Source organism: Cibotium barometz, chromosome 43, assembly GCF_041138505.1.
Source record: "Cibotium barometz isolate CiBa-2024 chromosome 43, ASM4113850v1, whole genome shotgun sequence".
Classification (NCBI taxonomy): domain Eukaryota; kingdom Viridiplantae; phylum Streptophyta; class Polypodiopsida; order Cyatheales; family Cibotiaceae; genus Cibotium; species Cibotium barometz.
The window spans coordinates 39,925,632-39,934,542 of NC_141088.1; positions in this window are offsets into that span (position 1 = coordinate 39,925,632).

Here is an 8,911-nt window from a genome sequence, read left to right on the forward strand (position 1 = left end):
ATCAAAATAGAGGAGGTTGATGCTGATAAAGAGATTATTTTGTCAAAAGAATGCACAAGCATCTTGAGGAACAAATCTGCAGAGGTTTTAGACTCAATTATTTTTTCTTGTTTATGTTAAGTTCCTAATTGTTTGGTACAATGTTGGCAATAAATTTTTGAAAGCCTACTGTGACCAAACCTTTTTTGACATCATGATGAGATCCAAGTTACCTCTAGACATCCAACCAATTGTATATATTCTGGACCCCCACTTCGCTCAAGCTACAAGAAATTTGAGAGAGCCAGTAACAAGCTTAACCAAATGGTTCACACACTATAATTTTAATAGGGTCAATACCATCATTTTTCCCTATCACTCAAAGTAAGTGAATGTTTCCTATCACCTTAATATTTTTACCATGTCTACTTGAAGACTGAATGATTTATTTTTTCTTGCAGTGGCATTGGAGCTTTGTATACATTGATGTCCAAGATCATGAATGCTTTCTCTTCAACTCCTTATATGGGACCCATCAAGAGCTTAGTCTGTATGTTTTCCTTCTACAAGTTTTGTTATATTTTGGTGTTATATTTTGGTAAGGTTATTTTGGAATTGTTTATATGTTCATCTCTCTGTTGTAGATCCTTAAAGAGATTGTTCAATGCCCTTGATCATGTTCCCCCCACCAATGTCAATCTTCTCTAGACTTTGTTAAACCTCTTTTCATGCTACCCTTCCCTCTTTTCATGCTACCCTTCCCTCTACACATATTGATTTTCAATATGATGTAACAGATTGCTTATGATTTTTAATGCATGTCGAGACTCCACAGCAGAAAGATGGCTACTCCTGTGGAGGACCTTGATACATGCAAAATACATGTTGGACACTTATTATGATTTTGAAAGACCTGACATTGTAAGTTTAGACACCCATTCATTTATAATGACACTGTAAACTAATCAATATGGGATCGAAAGGTAACTAAACTTCATTAATCTTGATTACAGCTTGATAAGGACAGTTACAATGTAGAGTTTGTGGATAATTTTAGGGCTAAAACTGCCTCAAGTGAGCAGATCAAAGAGAAGGAAAGCACGGCATCTGATCCAAAGATAGAGGAAATTTTTGAGAAGGAGACCACAGAAAAGGAGCCTACTGTAGAAGAGGGGACAATGGAACAAGAGCCTGCTGTGCAGAAGAGGATCCCATGGTGCAGGAAAATGCTGCTCAAAAGGAGTTCATGGAAGAGGGAAAGCCCTTGGAGCATGAACCTGTGGCACAACTTGACCCTCTATCTTCCTTGGAGCATAAGCCTATGCTAGAAGTTGAGCCTTTGACCTCCTCTCCCACTATGCCAAAAGAACAACCCCTTCCTGAGGATCAACATGTGCCTTTGCCTAAGGATCAGCCTCTCCCAAAGGATTAGCCTCTGCCTATGCCCATGGATCAGCCTCTCCCAGAGGATCAGCCTCTCCCATCATCTGCACAAGTAAAGCCACAATCTGATAAGCCTGTCCCATCACCTACTCTCATGTAACTACTCTTGTAATGATGTGTCAACAAACTTGTAATTGTTGATCTTGGCAAATTTTGACAATCCCATTTGGTATATCTTTGCATTGTGTCTTGTTCTCCCCTCGATGCAGTACCTGTTGTGATGTTGTTTCATTTGTATGTATGAAAAACTCAAATATTAAGCAAGCTTAAGTTATTTCATTTACCTTTTTGTTTTTCGGAATAAATGAGAAGCTTCCTAAAACATTGCCTGTTGTCTCCACGAGCACATCATGACATAATTGTGTAAGTGTGCAGCACTATCTAAGTAATATAACACCTAACAGAAATCCATTTTCGTAAACCTTAATATCAACCAATTCATTATGATCACCAAAAGAGTTTAGGTCTTGATCCATTGGGACCAATTGATTTTGAATAAGCCTACTTTGTTTGTAGTAAAAAGAGAATATAAAATTATGAGTTGCAATCATATATTTGATTGCAATTGAGTTTGGTACCACTTCACAATAGAATTTATTGTAGGTTTTTGTGTCCGAGCCATCATCCAGAAAGTCAAAATTATCTACAATAGCATTGGCTTTGTAGCTGAGCATTGTTCTATAGACCTTCACATCATACAAGTCCATAAAAACTGTAATGGGCATGGAAATATTTGTTTTGAGAATTCTAGTTGCAATGCCTGGCCGTAGAGAACGCTACACTCCCGAGAAGATTTAGCTTTGTAAGTCTCTGTAATAGTGGCATGAGGAATGGGACAATCCATACTATGCCATTTTGGAATATCTAGCCTTCTCAAGGCATCATAGGTGTTTCCTTTGTCTAGCAATTGGTAGAAATGATCGTAAAAGAAAATACCTGATTGGGGAACTGGGTGGCAAATCTATTTTGTTATTGTTGTAACTCTCCAATGCTACCATGTAGAACATCCAATAGTCCCAAAATGCACTCTATTGGGTGCCATTCTTGATAGGATGATGGATAAATATCTATAATAATTAAATTCTTTGGTTAGAAAGAAATCAATAAAAATTCACAAAAAAAAACATTAAGGTTTACAAAAAACATTTACAGTTTGGTCTATGTTGTTAAAGATAGTCAAGATAATCATGCAACACAAGTTCTTTGTGCATGTACACATGCTGGATTAAAATTTCCCTAACACTTTTCTTCCCTTTTCTAGTTCTAACACCCTTCACCCTACCTTTCCATGCTACCAAAAATTTATTCTTTGATCTTTTCTTCTTTATCCTATTTGGTTGCACCAAAACCTAGCTCCCTTTCGATACAATAAGGTTTTGCCAACACCTAGTTGCAGAAATTATGTTGGCAATCTCCATAGAGTTAATAGAAGAAGCGAGTTGACGGGGCAAATAACTTACCTCCCTTATTTGATCCTATACATTTGGCTCTACACAGCATTTTGCACAAGCTCCGTCATGGTTTTATGTTGCCATTCTTGATAGCATGAGACAATAAGAGATGGTAGAGTGTAGAAAATTGAAGAAGCTAGAGGAAGACGTTGTTCAAGCGGGAAAATCGGTTTAGGAGGGAACCTTTTTTGTCTCTTTGATGATATAACTGCACTCACAATAGAATAATCCTGTCAAAATTGAAAAGGATCTCTTCATTAAACGTAAATAGTTTTATATTCAATAAAATATGGTTCTTATTTCTTCTTTTTGTGAATTTTACTTTGTTTTCGCAATTTTCCCAACGTTACGTTGGCTCTAGTAGAGAGGGATTTTTTGTTTTAGGCAAAAGGCCCCAAAATGAGCTCTGTTTTCCCCTAATGTGGGTCCTCAATTGATACACATGACCACTTTTAAATGCCTGGTTGCATATACTTTAGGCCATATCTCTATTTAATTTATTTTTATTTTTTTAATGTGTTGTGAGTTTGATTTGGTTGTGTGTCCTTCCTTCTAGGTCAATGGCATCCTCAAGTGATAAGAGCAAGGATTGGTTCGAGAGAGAGAAGATTTGGTGCCCATGTGCCTTATACAAGGGGGGCTATAAACAGGAGTGTCATATCACCATCAATCATACAAGCATGCATGGACTACATAATGCATTGCCTCATGGGCAACCAAACAATAAAAACTTTGATTAGGTAAACATATTTCATCCACACCCTTTGCTTAGTGATGTATTGTATGACATAAATGTCGAAGTGATCCATTTTATGATATAAATGTGCTTTGGTGTGTGTATACTTATAGGATGAGGATGAAGGGGAGAAGACAAGGAGGATAATACATATATGCCACATCCTTCTATGTCATTTGGTCGGCACCATGCATGGATGCAAGACAATGAGTGGCACACATGGAGGAGGAGCATAGATTTCATACATGAGATGGTGGACAACTACTTTCAAAGGGAGGTTGAGGGGGGCCAAGAAATTGGTCCACATACAAAAGAGGAGGATGTGTTAAGGGAAGAGGCAACCACCCCATTATATGATGTTTTTCTCCTACTCAAAGCTCAAGCCACCTCAGAGTTGCTCAACTTGCAAGCAAGATATGGATGGAGTGATGCCAGTGTCAATAGCTCCTCAAGGCTATGCTTCCACAACAAGGCAACCACTTGCCCGGGATAAGGAGTGATGCTCACAAGGTACTATCCAAGCATAGTATGGATTACAAAAGGATCGATGCATGTTTAAATGATTGTATCTTATATAGAGGCATTTATGAGATATGAGCACTCCACACAATGTCCTCAATGTGGAGAGCCACATTGGGAATTTTTTTGGCTATTGAACTATTTTTTTATAAATATTTCTTGCTGCTTTATATTATAAAGTAACATGTAATTTCTATTCAAGATCTTGGCAAATGTGAAGCTCATCATTGAAGATCCAAGTGTGAGAAGTTAGAAAAATATGTCAAGAATGTGGCCATATTATCAAATTGCAATTTTAACGCGGTTAAGTTTCTTCTAATCTTCTGAAGAAAATTCACTCAGTCTCTTAGAGGGCCTACAAAAGTTTAATAATTTAATGATATAAATTTTATACGAACCTCATTGCACTTCAATTTCTTGTGGTTCAAAGTACTTGTCAATGATGAATTTAACAAAAAAAATTGGAGTGAATTTGAGTAAGGGAAGCCCATTTTCTAGCCATCTTAATCAAATTTTCACCTTTTGTCCGCCCAAAGCCTAAAACAAAGGATGCCTATTAGGCTTGGTGTTTCACCAAACCTACAAAGTATGCCATTTGTTAAGCAATTGAGCTATGGTATGGTATCATAGTCTTAGTCCTAAATGTACATGCCTCATCATATGGAGGAGACTCCACATAAGCATATTGCCATATCATCATGCCTTGTCATCATGCCGCCTCAACTTATTCAACAATGTTGACTCTCTAAATCCTACATGGTGTTTCCATGTAATCAAGAATATCCATGTTATCTTGCCACCTCAACGCAATCAACTTGGTTGACTTTTTGTGCCTACATGGCATGACACATCATATACATTCATGGAATTGTCACCTCACACTTGACCATGAGGAATGCCCACGTGGAGGTTCCATGTTAGCAAAATTTTACCACATGGCAAAATGCCTGCCACCTCACCATTATATTTCATGATTTTATTAATACGAAAAAAATTTATTATTATTATAATAAATTTTTAATTAAAAAATTAAAATAAAATTATGTAATATAATTTTAAGGCTCTCCAACAAATAATAATAAATAAATAAATATAATTTTTTATCAAATAAATATTATTTATTGAATAAAATGTATAATTAAAAAAATTATTGTTTAATCAAGTGAATATTATGACATAATTAAATAAATTCTTACTATTTAAAAATGCATATTTTAAAAAATCTTTTTTTGTGAGGAAAACTTGAAATATGTCTAAAGAAATTTAATATTATTTATTAATAAAATAAATTTTATATGTTATATAATAAATATTATTTATTAAATAAATAAAAAAATAATATTTTTTACTTAAAATAATTAATTCATTCATCATTTCTAAAAATTATAATTATCTTTTAATATTTTTTAGTATTTTATAAAAAATTATCATTATCTGTAAAAAAAGATTAGATGAAATGGGAGAAATCCACATTTTATCCATAATTTAATTTAAAGAATGAAGTGCTAACTAGCTTGGTATATATAGCCCAATTTTTTGAGTCTCTCTCATTCTTAGAGCTTCACCAACTTTGGAGATAGCTCCATTCCAAGCATATGTTAATCTTGTTCTAGTATTACTTAAATCTTAATTATCTTTAATTTTATTCTTAATCTCTTTTTCTTACATCTTAGCACGGGTTCATAAAGTTGTAGGAGCAGAAAAAGTATTAGGCAATGGGATCCCCTGATCCACCTTATTCATGAGAAGCAAGCAAGGGTTGGCATGGAAGATAGGAGAAGAAGACATCGTGAGTGCAAGGAAGGGCTCGAACATTGCAATGCACGGCGGGTTCGATTGATGAGGCACCATCTCCTCCCCCCACCAATTCTCCATCTCTTCCCCATGACCCCACTCCACCTCCTTCTCCTCCTCATTTTCCCACAATTCTTTCTTCCCACTATTTTGAGCCCTTTGCCACTCCTCCCTTACATCTTGCCCATGTGGTTGTCACTCCACCCTCAGGCGCCACCCAAGAGGTGGACACTCCTATCTTCGGTGCCTCTTCACCTTTTGGCACGCCCTTCGAGTTTGGTACTTCTCTCTTGGGTATTGCCCACCATGAGCTAGCCACTCCTCCATTGGGTAGTATTGCCCACCATGAGCTAGCCACTCCTCCATTGGGCGCCTCTCCATCTTTGGGTGCACCATCCGAGCTTGCCACTCCTTTGTCGACGAGCGCCTCCCATGAGCTTTCCACTCCTCTACCCGGTGCCTCTCCACCCTCGAGTGCAGCCCCCAAGTTTTCCTCACCTCTCTAGGGTGACACCTACAAGCTTGCCACTCCTCCATGTTAACCCATTCCTAGGTTTAACAAGAGCTATCGCCATTATCTTACATTAAGGAGTCAAGGTAGATACTCCAAAAGGTCATACATTCATGATATGAAGCAATGGTGTTCAACTTGGACGGGCGCCCATAATGGTGTGACGGAATACTTAAGGTGATTCTCGCTTCAAGATTGTTTCGTAGCATGTATGATGAAGTCCCAAGTGATGTACTTCATAGATATATTATGATAGTAGTAATTGTAATAGCATTAGGCCTCTTATGAGCCTAAAGTGCCTGGCCAGCCACAATTTAAGTGAGTGTGAACACTTATGAGCCTAAAGTGCCTGGCCAGCCACAATTTAAGTGAGTGTGAACACTTATGAGCCTAAAGTGCCTGGCCAGCCACAGTTTAAGTGAGTGTGAACACTTATGGCCATGTATATAAGTGCATTTCTCTCATAATACAACATACTCTCCCATTGTGCAATTGAGTCTTGCTATTGTGCAAATGAGTCTTGCTCTTGCTAATCCTCTTGCTAATCTCTCTCTCTAATGCATGCTAGTGAGTGTGTGAGTGATGTGAGGTGAGAGGAGGGACGAGTACCCATAGTGCAACGCGGCGGTGTGACAACGCTTGCGGGAGGTGTAGTGGAATTGCTTCTCAAGGAGTTGTAGAGCTTGGAGACCTCAAGGGTTACGAGCTCTGCCATTGGAAAGATGCTTATGACAATTGCAGTTCACCAGGTAATCACTTGTTGTGGATGTGTTTCAAGGGGGGTTAGGATGAGCCATAACACTCCATCTAGTGTGGCCCATAACCTTGATGCCACTCCTCGATGTGGTGCACATGCCCTTCCTGCTGCCGTCGGCACTCCTCACTTCGGCGATGGCGATGACATTGTTGACCATGTGCTTGCCACTCCACCCTCCGATGTTTCTCATGAGGCATCTTCTCATGGGAAATCCCTTTCCAAGTCTAGAGCATGAAACCGTCGCAATGCTATCTTCAACAAGTACTTTGTTGACCTTGATGTGGCATCGTAGTCTAGTTTGCTAGATGCGCTACACGGCACTCGCACATGGCACAATGTACCGTTGCTTCCGTAATTTGTAGCCCACATTCGAGGGGGCGTTGCTAATGTGCTCCTAAGCTTGAGGCAGTCCTACAGCATGGTCAAGCGTAAGATGCATCCAGAGGGATTAGCGCTACCCTTACAACATTTGTTTCCAGCAGTGTCCTAGCATCGTGCCGCTTCATGCATACCTCAGATTTATCGTCGAGCACTTCAGCAGGGTTTGTGCAAAGACAGAGCTTAGAAAGTGGGATTGAGGGTGCACTTTAAGTTTAGGTCTACACACTCTGAGATCACCATTAGCTAACGTTCATTTGAGGCTTCAAGCCTTGGTTTGTGTGCTACTCAAGATAGCGTGACATATGTCTTTATAGATACCACATTGGATTTCAGCTTTTGTATACTATCTTTCGTAGCTTGTCATGGGGGGGTGGTGCCTTATAGCCCAAGATATTTTATTCACTCGCTATTATGCCCGTGGGCGGAGGATGCCATCTAGCATCAGATGGCTTGTGTCATGGGGACTTGTACCTCATGTGCGGCAGCTTGGCCATGCTTCACTTATGTGCGGAGGATTCCTCGGTGGACAGAGGTGGTGACATGGCGATAGTATGAGTATGTGGCAATGGGCAGTCGAGGAGATTATAGCTATTGGAGCACCATTTGTCACATGGCGAGTTCATGAGAACATTTACAGCTTCTGTCTATGCCTACATACATCATGCTCACGATGCCAAGTGGCAAGACCGTCAGTTTTGTGCCAACCTGCAATAGTTTCCTATTGGTGTAGTTGTCTTTATGGTTGACTTCACTGAGAATTACACATTCGCACCACAGCACGAGATTCAAGTAGAGTACTACTTTTCTAAGCAGGTATTACGTGAGACATTGCCTCATTTTCAATTTAAGATCTTCAAGATATTTTATATTTCTATTGTCTATGAATCTAACAATTCTCATTCTTGTGTGCTGCTTGACTAGGTGGCCATCATGGTGCATATTAGTTATCGTCATATAGAGGCGGCAGTGGATGGCATAGCAAGCACCCCAGCGAAGCGAGTCATCATTAGAGAGTATCACTTTTACATTAGTGATGATTGCTCTCATAGCGCCAACTTTGTGTAGCATTTTTTTCATTGTCATGATGACTTTATGAGAGAGCATGGAATCACATGGACAAGGCAGTGGATATGGTCTGATGGATGTGGGGCACAATTCAAGAGTGCTTGTGTTAGTTTTATTGACTATACTCTTGGCATTGCATGACAGGCTACCACGAGATTTGAAGCTTCTTCAAGAAAAGGCATGGAAAGGGGGAGCATGATGGTGTGGGTGCATGTGTCAAATGCACCCTCAAATGTAAGTTAAACCAGCTCTGCTATGTGATAATAAGCGCTTTC